Here is a 14,604-nt window from a genome sequence, read left to right as displayed (position 1 = left end):
TTTAAGAGTGGTTTAAGAAAATACCAGATAGCAATGCCCTGCTCCCACATGCATATACCGAAGCATATGTATCTTCCCCCTCCCACCAACATGGAAACAAAAAGATCTTACTTGTATTGTTAATTTCTTGAGACAACACACTGCATTGCAAAGGCATGGTAAAGATAACAAATAGCACTTGTCCCTTTCACATATTGAAATGCCAAAATGACCACATTTAAAGTACTGAGTAACAAAAAGAACAGAAGTATCAACTTAAACATAATGTTTTTCTGCTGAAATAACTTAGTAAAAACAATCACTTGTATCTTTTTTTTTTTACTTTTAAAGTGAAGTCATACTCAGTTGCAGTCTGACCATAGACAAAAAGTAATAGAATTTTGTTTTTAGTAGTAATACTGACAGATAAGTCAAACTATAATTTATATGCTTAACACAATAAGAAAACTGTCAAGGCAGTTAACATGTTTTATTAATTTTTCTTTGGTGGAAAGAGATTGTATTTATAAATTAGTAAGGAAAACATATTAAAATATGCTATAATTTTTGTCATATTTCCCTTGTATACAACATTTATTTTGTTCATGTTTTTTGTAATACTTGCATCATGGGATAGTGCACAAAACTTTAAAGATCCAATAAAATGCCACTGTAATGACCAATTTCCCTTACATTGTTTCCAATTTTAAAATTGCATGGTTTTAGAACTTTGTATTAAATAAAATGTTGTTATTTGAAATTAACCTTATCTGTTTCTTTGAACTTTGGTTTTTCGTTTTTACTTTTTCCCATCTGACTCTTATTATATATTCTCGAATAAGTGGGATTCTTATGCTCTCAGCAGTGCAATCCTCACTTGTGTGATAACACGATCACAGCACTGGGGAAGATGCAACTCGGTCCATATTGGCACGGTTTTGCCCTGTCCTCCATCCATCCTTGGTGCCATGGTTTTGTCAGGGACTGTACCCTGATGTGAAAAACACACCCCAAAATGAAGAGAGAATTTGTATTCATTGTTGTACTGACAATGTGTATGGTATTCTAGGGAATTCCTATTATATGACAATGTTCTCGATATGTTGTTTTCAATAGATTTGAAATCTAACCTAAGTGACTGTTATAAAACAGGTCCAGGGAGGAAAAGGTGTGTTTGGCTTACAGTCCCAGTCTCAGCCCATCATTGGAGGAAGGCAGGAACTTGAACAGGAGCAGAGGCAGGAAAAGATGGAAGAAAGCTGTTTAGTGGCCTTTTGTGGCTTGCTTAGCTCCTTGTCTCATACAACTTGGCCCAGTTGCTCATAGTAGCCTGGGCCCTCCTTCACCAACTCTTAACCAAGAAAATGCCCTACAAAGTTGCACACAGGCCAATCTGATGAAGGTAGTTCTTCCTCCATCTCTAATTTGGTGTCAGGTTGATAAAAGACTAGAAGTACAGTTGACCCTTGTCAACTTGACACACATAACTATTAAACTATAACTTTTATTTATCCCCAATATATATATATATATATATATATATATATATATATATATATTGATATATTGATATATTGATATATATATGATATATATATATCGATCAAACAGAGTATGATTTTTTTAAAATACCAGTCTTTAACTTTTTCAGTACATTAAAAGTCCGAGGTCTCTAAAAGGTCAGTCTTTTCACTGTGATTTCCTATAAAAATGAAAAATAAGTTTTTGAAAATTCCATAATTAAATCTATTTTTTGAGTGGTGATTTAAGTGTGTGTGTGTGTGTGTCTGTGATTGTACCATCTATCAACGCGTTTCAATAATTTGTCACATTTAGTACGCAAGAATGTACCATTTATTTAAAAGATATTTCTTTTAAACTTGTGCATGTGGCACACGTACATATGTGGAGTTCAGAAGACAACTTGCAGGAGTTGGTTCTATCTTTCTGCCATGTGACTTTGAGGGATTGACGTCAGGATGTCAGGTGTGGCTGCAGGATGTTGTGGGACTGGCTTCGGAGTTAGCTCCCAAGGACTGGTCAGGACACTGCCCCAGGCCAGCAGGAACCCGTGCCACTGGTCAGGGAGAGTTCCTGGGTGCCTGGGTCCCACTGGTCACAGTTACTTCCGGTGTTGGTGCAGATGTTGTGTCCTCCTTACCTATGATCCTATGATCCTGGGCATGTTTGGGCACCTGGGAGTGCAGCTTCCTCTGGGTGTTGTGGGACTGGCTGTGGAGTTCGAGCCCAAGGTCTGCTCAGGGCACCAGAACAGAAGAAATTCATTCCACTGGTTGGATGGAGTTTCTGGGTGCATGGGTCCCTGTTTTGACATTTTATTTGGTATGTGTACATGGATATAATATGTTTGAAGTGAATATATCCCCATTACCGTCCCTCCAGTTCTTTTCTCATGGTAGTGTGTCCCTGAGTCTCCAGCACTGACTGATATGGACAGGTTGACCCCAGGACCCATTTGCTAGGCACTGCAGCAAAGATAGAGAGCTGCAGATTCAGGATGAGACCCTGTCTCAAAATAAGGTGAAGAAGTGATAATAATGAAACACCTTAGTTTCATTTCTAGCACAAACACTCACATGTATACATACAAGTGTATGAGAAAATTTTTTTTACAAGGTAGCCCTCTTATATATTTGCCCTGGGTTCCCAGAGTGAAACCTGCACATAGAGATGTTACCCTTTAGAGTTGCCTAGCCATCAACTCAGCAGAAGTATTTTTTAAAATAGCTTCCTGCAGGGCTTTGTGGCTCAACTTTAATCCCAGTACACAATAGGCAGAGGCAGGCACATCTATGCCAGTTCTCTCTTTCCATGGTTTATATACAGAGTTCCAGGACAGTCAACGAGGTCTCTCTCAAAAAATCTTACCATTCCTCAGGTCAAATGCTAGATGTGTAGCTTTTCCCAAATTTTGTGCCTACCTTAGTATTCCCTGTCTCTGGGTTCCAATCACTGTTCGTTTTGGTAGTGCTCTTTGAATCTGTTCTGATTCTTGTCTTCTCTCCTTTTTTCAGCCCCTTTATCCTCTGCCATCTACATCTGCAGACTTGGGTCTTTTCTGTCTCTGTCCCTCTTGTACTCACTTTCTCTCATTCTCTCTCACTCTCTTGCTTTTTATCTCTCAGTGACTCTTGCTCATGCCCTCTCATTCTCTGTCTCTCAAAGTCTCTCTCTCTCTGTCTCCCAGTCTCTCGCTGTGTCTCAATGTGTGTGTCTGTCTCTCTGTTTTTCTTTCTGTCTATAAAGATACAAGATCAAAAATGGATTACTTGACTCTCTGTTGAGATCCTAAATGTCCCAGGAACTCTCAACTCCTCTTCTGTCCCCCAATTGCAAAGTTGTTTTAGATTTTTCTTTTGATGTTGCTGTTTTGTTTTGTTTTTTGTTGTTGTTATTTTCTTCCAAGGGGGCAATCTTGTTTCTCTCTAGCTTTAAATTCAGCCATATACTGACAGTTACTTTTAATGTGCATTCCTTTGTCAACCCATTTTTCAATACTCAGTAAGTTCAGGACATTTTCCCACAGTTCAGAACAGTGGACTGAATACAATCTCAATTTCTTTCCCTCACTGACAGTGTAGTCACGAATTTTAGAGGTCCTTTTGGCCTCCATTTTTCAAGTTTTCACCTGTAAAAAGGCATGGATAGGAAGTTAACTTCACCTGGGTGATGTGAACACAGAGAGTATTTGACAAGGATGAGCACACATTTCAGTACAGGCACTTTGCCTGTTGTTCTGTGCCCTGGTTAGGAATTGCAAGGCAGGCCAGTCACAATGTGTAGCCTGATGGTAATTAATATTCAATCACTGTTTTATTTCTCAGTTTCATTGCTGTATAAAAAATGAGTAGAAATGTATCTGTATAAGTGATGTCGAGAGTTGCTGTGTTGTATGTATACATAGTGAAATGATTATCTCATCAGAGCTACTGACCACATCCATTGAACCATAGAGCTAGCTCTTTGTGACAGGAATATATTCCTGATGTCTTAACAAATTTTGAGTATAATGCAGATCACTTTTTCCAACTGTCACCACCCCTATACTATACATTAGACCTGCAGAACTTATTATTATAATTGAGAACTTCTGTCCTTGGTGACCATACCTTATTCTGTTTGCATAATCTCAACCTTTTAGGTGCTGCACGAATGTTGAAAGGAGCTCTTGGTTTTTATTTTTATTTCTATGTAATAGCAAAATCGGGGTCTGAGGCCAAGCACAGTGCAGTTTGGACATTCACTTCTCTGAATGAAACTGTATTTTCATGTACTTATTGGTTATTTTAATATCTTATAGAAATGTGTAACTGAGTCCTTCATCCATATTTTTAAAATCACGTTGGTGGTCTGGGCCAAATGTGATCACAATGGGGAGATGGCAGCTCCATAATCTTTGACATCTCTCCCTACAAGGATGTCTGATTGCATGAGTTTCTCCAATCCCTCTCTCCACACTCAACCCTCTGGATAAAATGGCTTGAGCCATCCTGTACCCCTCACACCTCCCCCCAAAAAACAACCCTAAAATAATTTCTTAACTGTTGATACTTTGTTTACACATTCTGGATATTGACATGGAAAGGGACCTCGGAGCAGACAAAACCAGACACAAAATTCTCAGCACAAAGGCCATTCATTGACTGGAAAGGGGGCAGGCAGGGGGAGGAGGGCTGCCTCTGAATTAGGCAAAAACAGCAGGTGTCTCATTGGGAGCAGTTTGTGAGCAGAAAATGGGGAAGTCTGTGCTAAGATAGGTTTGTATGTCCTGACTGGGCATTTTAATCAGTGTACCCAATAATGACATTTGATTGCTAGACCTTAGTGATTGACAGCCAGACCCTAGGGATGAGACTCAGGAATGCATTAGGAATAGGAAGGTGTCCAAATAAGGGAACAGACCTTGGTGCCTAATGATAAGAATGTAATCTAGTGCTGGAGAGATGACTCACTTGTTAAGAGCACTGACTGCCCTTCCAGAGGTCCTGAGTTCAATTCCCAGCAGCACATGGTGTCTTACAACCATCAGTAATGGGATCGGATGCCCTCTTCTCTGTCTGAAGACAGCTGCAGTATACTTATATACATAAAATAAGTAAATAATTCCGTGTACAAACAGATAAACGTTATACTAATAAATAAATGTAATCTAATGATTTAGCCGGGGAGAAGGAGAGTGGAGGACTTGCAGGCACCATGTTTGCAATGGTCTGGGCCTGTTAGAGACCCTGTCAGACACTCACTATATTAGACATATGGTTTACAAACACTTTCTCCCATCCGGTGTTGTAACTTTCACTCTCTGTAGCATCATGTGAGGTACTGAGTGTTCTAATCTATGGAGTTCAGCAGCAGATTGCATGGTTTCATATGCAGGAGAAGGCATTACCACATACAATGGGCAACTTCCATTTGTACATAGTAGTTTACATGGTTAAGGTATGCAATGCTTACACTATACAGCTAAAAATATTCTACTATTTTAGGGAGGCTTTTTATAGGAAGTTTTATTACGTTTTATTGTATAAGGGTTGAGAACTTGAGTCTAATTTCATGAAAAGAATGGAAATCTGTGAAGTAGATGATGTCAGTTACACTCTAATGATTTCAGTAGGCAGCAGGTGGCTGAGGTCCTGATGTGATGTTGCTTTGGTACTGAAAGGGCTGAGGAGTCAGGTACTGGGGATTATGGATGTGTTGAATTTACCTCCAGCATCCCATGCTGTGAGGGAGCAGCAATTAAGCAAACCCTGTGTTTTGTTTATCAAGTGTGATCTGTTGCAGAATGTGCCAATCAGGGTCATAGACTCAATCAGCCATGCTCTTATTTTGTGATCTTTACTTTGGTTTCCTCAGAGGTAGTATGTGAAGGAGCCCTTGCCATGAACCCAAGACTCAGAAACTTGGTTCCAAAACACTGAATTCCAGACACCCAATGACATGGTGCTTTAGTGTACCTATCTGTGTTCTCCTTAGGAGAAACAATAAGAAATGGACGTCACGTGGTCAGCAGGACTTCAAGTCAGTACTAGTTAAGATTATCAGAATGAGGTGCTGATTTGGGGCAAATTTAACACGTTAGAAAAATGTGGGTTTTTTGATACCTTATGTCTTAGTTAGGGTTTTACTGCTGTGAACAGACACCATGACCAAGGCAAGTCTTATAAAAAACAACATTTAATTGGGGCTGGCTTACAGATTCAGAGGTTCAGTCCATTATCATCAAGGTGGGAGCATGGCAGTATCCAGGCAGGCATGGAGCAGGAGGAGCTGAGAGTTCTATGTCTTCATCCAAAGGCTGCTAGTGGAAGACTGACTTCCAGGCAACTAGGGTGAGGATCTTATACCCACACCCACAGTGACACACCCATTCCAACCAGGTCACACCTATTCCAACAAGGCCACACCTTCAGATGGTGCCACTCCCTGGTCCAAGGATATACAAACCATCACATTCCACTCCCTGGTCCCCATAGACTTGTTCAAAAACAGGAGTCTATGGGGACCATACTTAAACATAGCATAATGCAAAATGCATTTAGTGCAACTTTCAAAGTCCTCATAGTCTATAGCAGTTGCAAGAATGTTAAAAGTCCAAAGTTCAAGGTCTCTTCTGAGATTCATTCAACTTAATTAACTGTAATCCCCAAAGCAAGGCAGGAAACCAGCTGGGCAAACTCCAAACTCTGCATCTCCATGGCTGATGTCAAAGTGGTCTTCAGATCTCCACTCCTTTTTCATCTTTTTTGACTGCAACAAACTGCTTCCTCCTGGGCTGGTTGCACTCCCTATTAGCAGCTTTCCTCAGCATGTATCCCATGGCTCTGGCATCTTTGACATCTTTGAGTCTCCAAGGCAATTTCAATGTTACAGCTTCTTCTTTCAGTGTCTGGGATTGCACTTGATCTTTTGGACTCCTCCTAAGGACTGGCATCACTTCTCCATCTCTGTCCTCTGTAGCACTCTACGCTTAGGTTGATCCACTCCATTACGGCTGCTGTTCTTGGTGATCATCCCATGGTACTGACATCTCCAATACACTGGGGTGTTCCACTCCAACTAGGCTTCACCAATAGCCTCTCATAGGCTCTCTTCAGGGTGACAAGCCTCAAATCCTTTGCATGACCCCTTCAATCCTGGACCATCAACTACAGCTGAGGCTTCACCTTCTCCAATGGCCTTCCCTGGCCTCTCACAGTGCTAAGCCTCAGCTTCTCTCCCTGATCCCTTCATTGCTTCACAAGCAGTACCACCTGAGTGACTCTTACACATTACCAAGTCCAGCCGCAGCATGAGGTACAACCTTGGGTATCTCTGGAACACAGCTTCTTTGTGCTCCCAGAAAACAATTTCCAGAAGATTTCACCTCAACGATGCTGGTCTCTTCTTAATCACTGCTAATTTCTTAGCTCCAGCTAACCAGCTTCAATTGTCCCAGTAGTTCCTTCCATTCTTAACTCTAGAGCCAGAGCCACATGGCTGAAGCTGCCGAGTTCTGCTGCTTGCAGAAACTAGAACATGACCCACTTGTACTATTACATTGTCACTGGCTTTCTGTTTTCCAAATCCTTCACTGCCTAAGCTTGGCTATCCTGGATCTTGCTCTGTAGATTGACCTTGAATGCAGAGATCAGCATGCCTGTCTCCTGAGATTAAAGGTGTGTACCACCATGCCTGGATTTAATTTAGCTGGGTAGGATCTTGCCCCAAGGTCCCACTCCCTTAATCTGTTATCTCCTAGAACACAGGATTTTGCTCCATTTCACTTCCTGGTATGCCTTTAATACTCAAACCATATATTTTAAATTTGGCCTTTCTAAGCTTGCTATGCTTGTTCAAACTTCTCTTTGTGAGACTTAACCAGAGAACAGAGTCTCTGCTGGGCTTTTTTTAAACTTCCTTTGTTAATGCAATTAATCCAAGTCTCTTCACCTTAGCCTCAGGCAAACTTTTCAGACAAGGGCAAAAAGTAGCCACATTCTTCACCAAAATACCACAAAACCAGTCCTTATGCCACATTCTGAAATTCTTCTCTTTTGAAATCTCTTGGGCCAGGTCAACACAGTTCAAATCACTCCCAGCAACAAAATCTTCCATATTCCTACTAGGATGACCCATTAAGCCCCATTTAAAGCATTCCACTGCTTTCCAAATCCAAAGTCCCAAAATCCACATTCTTTCAAATAAAAGCATGGTCAGGCCTATCACAGCAATACCCCACTCCCAGTACCAACTTCTGTCTTAGTTAGGGTTTTACTGCTGTGAACAGACACCATGACCAAGGCAAGTCTTATAAAAAACAACATTTAATTGGGGCTGGCTTACAGATTCAGAGGTTCAGTCCATTATCATCAAGGTGGGAGCATGGCAGTATCCAGGCAGGCATGGAGCAGGAAGAGCTGAGAGTTCTATGTCTTCATCCAAAGGCTGCTAGTGGAAGACTGACTTCCAGGCAACTAGGGTGAGGATCTTATACCCACACCCACAGTGACACACCCATTCCAACCAGGTCACACCTATTCCAACAAGGCCACACCTTCAGATGGTGCCACTCCCTGGTCCAAGGATATACAAACCATCACACCTTATTAACATAAGATTCTGGACTTTTTACTCTTCTCCATTTAAATTGTGGTTTTTATTAATTTCTTGACATGTCTCAAGACTTTGGAGAAACTGGAGCTCACCCACACCCCCACCTCCTGTAAAGCTTTTTGGGGTTTCCCTTCACTCTGGGCTCTGAAAGGAATCACAGCTGTAGGAACTACTAGTAAATCTCCCTTCAGGTAGTTTGAAATTTTTCTAAAGAAATCAATTTATAAGTTCTATGTCACAGTAGTAATATTATTGGAAATTAAAACTACATCCAAACAGTATAATAACATTGGATCGTATCAAACAAGGGAAACATACATGCAAGAGTATTCTAACTCCTGGGTTATTGTCTGTTATCTGTGAGATTCAGTCACTAACAGGGAGGAGAGGAAGTAATTTTATCATGTAGTTCATACAACATTTTTACTATGTCAAAACACAAACACTGGTGAGTTACAGATGAATTGTGAGAATATTAAATGGAAAAGAATAACTTTGATGTTTGCTATGGTTCTCCTAATGGAAGACAGGTTGGATATGTGGAAGACATAACTCTGTGTAGACTACAACACTGTATCAGAAGACTGTGTGTCATTCCAGGGAAAGAATCACATTTGACTCAGGAGGAGGGAACTGGGACTCTGAGAAAATGATTTCACTCTAAGAGATCATTTTATCAGGTTTTTAAACTTCTGTAGTCAAGCAAATCATAATTTCACAATTTAAAAAGTCACAAAATTATGAGTATATTAACACAAATATTTGGGATAAACAGACCATTGAAAAAGCATTCGTTTTATTCAGTGCTATGGAAGAACAAAATGCATTAAAAATGTTTTGTTAGCATGACTGCGCACATGCCCTCCTGTTTGAGCCTGTGATAATGTCTCCTCTAGCATCATACATTACCAAGTACACGTTCTCTCATTACAGAAAGTGCTCGGCTTGCCCGTTCAGGCTAAATGTCCTAGAAAAGGATGGTCAAAAGCAAACCCTTCTAGTGATTGAAAACATTCCTAAAGCTCAGACTGATACCATCCCTACATGTTCCTTCTCTTGGTCTCTGTCCAGGCTACAGTCAGCTGTGCAGCCTCTCAGAGGTAAAATTCTGACTCTGGCCACTAGGTGGCATCACAGCTGAGTCCTGTAAGTTGTTTCCAGTTAAATATCTAAAAAAATGGTTTGTTCACTGTAACAGCGGTTCTGAGCAGTAAATCTCCGGGCACATTACCACAGATCTGTTTGCTGATGATCCCCAAACCTGCATTCCGTTCACTGGTTCAGGCGCAGAGTGAGCTCTGCACACGACAAAGATTTCTCCCAGGCAGTAGAGTGCTTGTTCTCCAACATCCCACCCTTTCACAGGTTGCTCCAAATTTCTGCAATCATTCCGAGTCTCTTCCTCTCTAGTATATTCTGCACACAGCTGCCAGGTCCCGAGGGAGCATCTCTATCGGCTCACTCTCCTCCTGTGTTCCCTGACACAGGCTGCCTTTTCCCAAGGGTCTCCCGGAACACCTAGCCTTTTGTAATGTGGACACTCAGCATAAACAACTCTAGCATATATATGGGATTGAACCTTGGATATTCTCCAATGATCTATTTGTTGAATCTCTGTTGTCAAGGTAACACTTCTGGAAGAAGGTAAACAAGGTATCTTTACTTGTCATAGGCAAGGCTTTGCCAGAGCCCTATGACATCAGACGTGTGCTTTTGAAGGGAAGGGCGTAGGGACCCTGTCCTGCCTCTTTTAGCCTATGCTCCCTAACCATGAGAGAGAGTTTTGCTCTATTGTGCACTCAAACCAAATGGTGCAAAACCAAAAGCCACAGAGTCAAACAGTTCAGGACTGGAGGTTTGCACACTAGGAGCAAAGGTGTGTCTTTTCTCCTTAGAAGCAATTAGGATTAGATAATTCTTACTGCAGTGGAGACCTGACCGAATGGTCTTGTCTTAAACCTATTGGGGTTTTGAGAATAATTAAATTTTGCACTAAGGTTTATGAACTGAATTTTTAGACAGAGTCTTCAGTGGCCTGGAATTTGCTATAGACGAAAGGCTGCCCTCAGGTTCTTCAAAAATCTGCCTACTTATGTATGGTGAGTGTTTCAATTAAAATTGTGCAGTACCATGCCCGGTTAACTTGGGTTTTTAAGGAATCATTATACGTTCATGTCTGGGGTGTGGACAAAATAAACCCTGAGTTTGTAAAAGCGTGCTCCACAAAGTCTATGCTACTGATGGACACTCCTATGCCAGAACATTTTTGCTGTTACTGAGTCCATGCAAGAAGAGAATTCTGCTACCCAGTACATACATCCCCAACACCTAGATTATTCTTTAGATCTTTATGAACACTAAGCTTCTTGTGTCTTAGTGCCACCTTGTGGTACAGCCCTGATGTGCACCAGAAGACAACAGCAATACTGGATGGAAGGAAGGGACCTTGTTCAAAACATTGAGAGAGGGGAACATGGTGGCCTCTGGGGAGAACTTAAGGTCATTTTCTGTATTGAATAAAACTTTCTATACTACTGGAAGTGAAAGAGTTTCCTGGTTATTGTTGCTGTTGTTATCATTACTTTAAAGCAAACACAGGTCTCACCTTAAAGGGATTAAGCAGTATTTAGTGCTGGAGCATTATGCATGACCATGGCATGGAAACACATATCTACCTTATCTCAAATTCCCTGTTCTGGAAAAGAAACTGTGTCATGTGTGTATTGTGTGTGTGTGTGTATGTTGTGTGTGTGTGTGTGTGTGTGTGTGTGTGTGTGTGTATGTCTCTGTCTGTCTATGATTACAGCTTGAGTGTGTATGTGTGTGTGTGTGAATGTGTATGTGTGTGTGTGTCTGTGTGTGCATGCTTACAGCATAAAGAAATAAAGTCATAAATCAAGGCAAATTTAGACTACATTGGTTGGTAACCGGAGAAGCAAATACATAGAGGTGGGAGAAGGTTCATATATGTCTAAATCATTATCTGTTGACATCCTCAGCTGATGTTCATTTGACAGCTAGTGGTCTGCTATGTTGATAGCTTCTAGGGGGGTTTGTTTATTTTTCCAAGATGTTAGTTCAAAGTAAATAGCTTCTACGAACCTTTTATTCTAAGAGGCAAGTTCAGATGCAGCGTGTGGCAAGGAATGGCTGTTTCTGAGGTTGAAAACCTGCCCATGAGAGCTGGCCTCTGAACCTAGGAAGTTCCAATCTCTGTAGAACTGACGTTCCAACCTGTCCTCCAGCCTGTGAACCTGGAGGCTCCTTGCAGGAGTCTTGTGTTTAAGGCCACAGGAGACTGTGTATTTATGGCTTCTTATCTGGGGTTTTCTTTCACACAGTTGATAAGCTGTGTCAGCTCTTTACTTGACCACACTTACATGAGACTGGGTTTATACCGCACCATTTTAAATGTTGTCAAATTTTCCTGTTTGAGTTTTAAGTCAACAAAGTTTTGGATCTGTAGGACTAGCTACTTTGTGCACTTCAGAAGTTCAGTGATGTAGTAGTTGTTGAGGTAGGCCACCTCAAAGCCCTGGATCTGGGCTTGAGAGGTATCTGAGCTGGCTGTTGCAGCCAGCTGGAGTGTTGCAGCCAGTGAGGGCTAAGGCCAGTTCTACCACTCATGACCTCGGGGCCATAGGTGCCAAGGAACTAGGAACAGGAGGAGGGCTGACTCTCCCACACTCATACCCTGGGGGCTAGCTCACCCACAATCCTCACATCAAGGGCCAGCTCTACTGTGCTGCACAGTTGAGGTGCAGGGCCGGCTCTACTGAATGATGCAGCTGCTGAGGGACAGGGTAAGGAGGAAGGAGTGTATCTCTGCTTCATCCATGCCACTGCATGGGAGACAAGTGGTAGGGCCTGCTTTCACTCCTGTCTATCCTTGGGGCCTGTCTCACCTACAACTTCAGCAATGTGCACAGCCATTCGAGTACTGTAGCTGGCTAGGGGTTAGCTCTCTGCTCTTCTACAACCAGGGTCAGCTCTTCTAGAATGCCCAGGCAAGGGCTTGGGCCTGTTCTGCAAATGCCTCAGACATCAGTATTTCCCCCGGTGACAGCACAGATCAGGGACATCCATCTGGACTTTGGTGGTAACAGACCCCTACTGCTTCAGGGTACAGACTGAGGTGTGGTTCTCAGTGGAAGCACTGGCCCAGGACCCCACCATGGTCCCAGGTGGAATTACTGGCACTCATATCAAACCATTCCTCACCATTTTCATGTCTCCAGTTCTGCCTCTCTTCATTATGCCCACATCCTTCTATTTCTCTTCCATTTCTCCACCACTTACTTGATCCTCTGAGAAGCACCCGAGGTCCTAGTGTCTGGTGTTGTCTAGGGAGTGGCCAGGAGTGCTATATCTTGCTCCCGAATTGTGGCATCAGACAGGGGTCATTTGGGACCTGGTCTACCCATCCGCAGGCCTGGGTTGTGCAGAACTGGTGGTGATCTGCTTGCTCCTCTACTGGCCCACCAGAGTGTCCCAAGGCAAGGGTCATCTGTCTCACGCTCACTCCTACTCAGGACCCTCAGATTCAGGGGAGGCTCTTCTAGTCTCAGGTTTGCTCCCAATACTGGAAAACCGACAGGGCCTGCAAGGTGCCAGACTGGTGGTCAGCTCAAGCTCACTTTTTTCAGGGATTGTTAGGCTACTAATCATTCAGATATTCATAAGTGAGAAAACTGAACCTCTCTTCTGCGGTCTCTGACATATGTGACAGAGCAGCCACACATGCAGTGCTTCCAGGGGCAAGTAGAAAGGAATTCCTAAGAATATCCCTCCTCAAGAATTAAGTGCTAATCTACATTCAAGGTCTTCTATCTCAAAGAAACATAGAGTGATGTTGATTCTAGTACATTTTCCCCACAAGGCTTGATTCTGCAGGGTTTGCTTGTTTATTGAATGCATGGATGGATGGATGGATGGATGGATGGATGGATGGATGGATGGATGGATGGATGATACACACATAAACACACTTGCTTCATGGAAGAGATCACCTCAAGCTCTATTTCTCAGTCATTCTCCACTCTATTGCATGAGACAGAGTTGCTTGCTGAGTCTAGAACAGACCACTTAGCTAGACTCGTTGGACCATAGGACCCCCTGATCATTTTGTCTCTGCCTTCAAGTTCTGCTATTTCAGGCATTCACTGCCAAGCTAGGTTTTTACCTGAAAGCAGGGGATGCCAACTCAGATCTTCATACTTATGCTACAAGTACTTAATTCACTGTGACATTTCTCCAGCCCTCTCCACGAGATTATTTTTTAATTGTTTTTTAGCCAGAGTTGGAGTTTATTAAAAATAAGAACTTGGGAATGAGTAAAGCATAACTAAAACATGGATGCTTCAATGAAGTAACTTACCTTAGTGGTTTTTTATTATGTGGACATATTCATACATGTATATGTGAGTGTGTGTGTGTGTGTGTGTGTGTGTGTGTGTGTGTGTACTTGAGACCTGTGTGTGTGTTTGTGTGTGTGTGTACTTGGACCCTGTGTGTGTGTATGTATTTGTGTGTGTGTGTACTTGAGACCTCTGTGTGTGTGTGTGTGTGTGTGTGTGTACTTAAGACCTGAGATTGACATGGACTGTCTTCATTTATGGCTATTTACCCTTAAAATCTTTCATGAATTAAGCTTTTAGCAGTACCACACATGTAAGCAATCATAGTAACCACTTTCTCCCCAGCTCTTCTCTCCTCCCTTCCTTGCCCTGATCTCATTTTCATATCCATGACTATTTCATTCTGTGAACTCTTGAAATCAGTCTGAATCATCTGAGGGTCATGGCTTTAAAGGTTTGCAGAGGAGTCTTGTGGGTTCAGCAGTGGGTAAACAACTGAAGACAATAATTCTCTTTTGCCCAAATCACCTGCACTTCAGAAATAGAGCGGAAGCCGGGCGTGTTGGCGCACGCCTTTAATCCCAGCACTCCGGAGGCAGAGGCAGGCAGATTTCTGAGTTCGAGGCCTGCCGGGTCTACAAAGTGAGTTCCA

At 42.2% G+C, this 14,604-nt stretch overlaps 1 pseudogene; it reads right to left on the bottom strand.

Moving 5' to 3' along the window:
* Positions 1 to 13,243: 13,243 nt before the first annotated feature.
* Positions 13,244 to 13,357, bottom strand: LOC147004546 (small nucleolar RNA SNORA17; annotated as a pseudogene).
* Between the last annotated feature and the right edge of the window lie 1,247 nt (positions 13,358 to 14,604).

Source organism: Mus caroli, unplaced genomic scaffold (genome assembly GCF_978045245.1).
Source record: "Mus caroli unplaced genomic scaffold, Mus_caroli_1 scaffold_5, whole genome shotgun sequence".
Taxonomy (NCBI): Eukaryota; Metazoa; Chordata; class Mammalia; order Rodentia; family Muridae; genus Mus; species Mus caroli.
The sequence above is the reverse complement of the archived record's forward strand: the minus strand, read 5'-3'. Positions and strand labels throughout refer to the sequence as shown.